The sequence below is a fragment of the Triticum dicoccoides genome, chromosome 6B (assembly GCF_002162155.2).
Source record: "Triticum dicoccoides isolate Atlit2015 ecotype Zavitan chromosome 6B, WEW_v2.0, whole genome shotgun sequence".
Classification (NCBI taxonomy): domain Eukaryota; kingdom Viridiplantae; phylum Streptophyta; class Magnoliopsida; order Poales; family Poaceae; genus Triticum; species Triticum dicoccoides.
This window is the reverse complement of record NC_041391.1, coordinates 442052917-442055878: the sequence shown is the minus strand read 5'-3', so window position 1 is coordinate 442055878 and position 2962 is coordinate 442052917.

Below are 2962 nucleotides of genomic sequence, written 5' to 3'. Positions count from 1 at the left end.
AGAGGCAGCATCGATCGGCTTCAGTTAGTAGCAGTAGCGAAGGAATCTCTCCATCGGGTTCAGTTAACAGCCATCGATCGATCGCTCGAGTTCAGTAACGCGTAGCCTGCAGTGCAATCGCTCGGGTTGAGTTAGAGCCCAACGCCTCGCTCGGGTTCAGTTAGAGCCAACGCCTCGCTGTCCCACCGTAACCGGCAACTCCACAAAATTTTCCTCCCCCTTGCTTCTACCACGGTTTTTTCCGTCATGGACGGCCCAAAGAATGTCATGCAGCTGCTTCTCCGGCCCGCCCAGGATGAAAAGCCCATTTTCTGTCATGATTTTTTGTCATAGAAGTAGGAGCCCACCACATCTATGATGATACCGGGTTCTCTCACAATTATCGTCATAGAAGTGTCATATGTATGACAGAAAAAAAATTCGTTCGGCCCAAAATGTCACGGATGTGTCTTTTTTTGTAGTGATACTAGCCAATTTTAAGTACGTTGTATAGTTCCACCACTTCTATAGTTAGATGAATTAAACAAAATAGCCCCTAAATACTACCACTACGGAGGGGCTTTGTACTACTTCCGCCAGCCTCTGCTCTGTCGAGCACGCTCAGTAAGAGGCATAGGAGGAGGAGCCTACCGACGAGCTAGACAACTGCAATATGGTGCCTGCCGCTGCTGCACCTTCAGCGACACTCACCTTGAGCACCCTCTGCCGCTCCAGACGACACCTCTCGAAGTGGTGGTTCTCCTTGTAGATCTTCTGATTCCTCGACTCTACATTGGCGTGTGCCGCAGCCACGGCCGCGGTAAGGCTCTTTGCGTGCTCGATGAGGCACTCCTCCTCCCGCAGGACACGATGTAGCACGCAATGTTGCTACCACACGTGCAGGCCTCCACCTCCGCCTCCCTCCTTCGGGCAGCGGTGGCAGAGCGGGTGATGATCCCGGCGGTCGACAGTGGGCTGGCGGCCACGACGGCCGATGATGGGGTGGCGGCCACGACCACCACCTCCCGCCTTCGAGCCGCGGTGGCGGAGCGGGTGATGGCCACGATGGCCGGCAGTGGGGTGGCGACCTCGACGGCCACCTCCCGCCTTCAGGCTGCCGCGGCGGAGTGGGTGATGGCCCTGGCTTTCGATAGTGGTGTGGTGGCAACGGCGGCCGGCAACAGTTGCCGACGGGCAGCAGCGGCGGAGAGTGTGGTTGGTGTTCCACGCACACCCAACAGGGACGCCACACGCACTACACTACACCGGGGACTGCGTCGCCGCCATGGCGTAGCCTCCCAACTAGAGCTGTTGTCTGATGACGACAGAGTGGCTGAGCGACCATGACGGACCGGTGCCATTGGCGATTGTGGGAGAAGCAGACGAGATAAGCTACAGGGAGGGAGGGTGTTGGGGATATGACTATTAGGTATGACCTACCCAGGAGGGGCCGGGTTATACCTATGGAGGTTCATCCATACGAAGCCCATGAGGATACTAAAGATGGCGGTTCACAAGCAAGGGCCAAAGGCCCAAGGGCGACTTAAGTCCTGTAGGAGTAAACCGCTATATGTATATGACTTGTATTGTAAGGCAGGTATAGTAAGTTACCGAGCCGGACACGTTGTCTGTGAGCCGGTCGGGACTCCGTGAGCCGCTGGGCGTCAACCTGTGCATATAAAGGGATGACCCGGCGACGGTTCAGGGCAGAAACAAGATATCGAAAGCTAGGTCAAGCGGATTTGCTCCCTGGTAATCGAGACATAAGTAATACCACCTCAAACTGGATTAGGCCTTTACCTTCACCGCAAGGGGCCGAACCAGTATAAACTCATGTGTCCTTTGTCCCGTTTAACCCCTTTAAGCTAACAAAGTTCCGATGGCTCCATGACTAAGTCCTCATACTAGGACATCTGCCGTGACTATTCCACGACAGTTGGCGCCCACCGTGGGGCCAGCGCACGGTGGTTTCGAGTTCTTAAAGGGCAGCTTCGAAGGGATCAAGGGATTCGTTGTGGTCCGAATGACCAAGAGTCATTGCGGCAAGCTCTACATCGACGATGCAGGCTGGGGCCCCGAGGCCGGCTCAATTGAGTACGGTTACCGGGTCCCCTTTGGCAGAATTCACGTCTTCATCGGCAAGATCGGCGAGCCAGGCCCTGAGCTAGACTTCTGCATCGACATCATCGAGACGGCTCAGCGTGCAAGACCCGCCCGAGATCAGCCCACCATGAAATATGCCTTCGTGGGATTCATCCACGGGGCGGAATTTGATGAAGGATCCATCTCTGGTGGTGAGACGAACATCTATTCTGACGGTGAGTCATCCACGGGTGAGACTACTTCGTTATACAAACTGCAAGATGGCAGGCTTGGGGGTTGTTCCGATGGCGACAATATTCCGGACCCCTATGAGCCGGCGAACAAGGTCGTGATCTTCATGGCCGCTACACAGCCTGGGCAGAATTCTTCGACGGCAGCGGCAATGATCTCTAGGTCAACAGTGGCGATGGCAACCGGGGCAGGAGGCCCTGTGCGCCCACCGGCTCAGGTTTTGATGGATTTGCTGGATAAGCTGACAGCCTTGTTAACAGCAGAGGTTAGCCTGGGAAATCAAGCTTAGCATAATGCAAAAATTGCAAAACTACGTGATGAGGTAGCACTAGCCAAGGAACACCTGGCGGCGGAGGATGTTAGGATGACAGCGGAGCGAGCTGTTTTGGATGCTCAATCACAATGGATCCAGGCTAGTTCCTTCCGGCTCTCATTGGATCAGAATGCTTCAAATGAAATCATGAGAAGGAGGCACCAGAGTCGTCCACCGTCGGTTTACGAGACGAGGAACTTCTTCTACACGCCTGGAGCAAGGACCAGCAACCAGCCAGAGATAGACCAGGTTGGAGCACCTAGGGATGGAGCACCGGCTCAACAACGCACGACGAGACCACCTCATCTAAATAATACTCCGCCTCAACATGTGCCA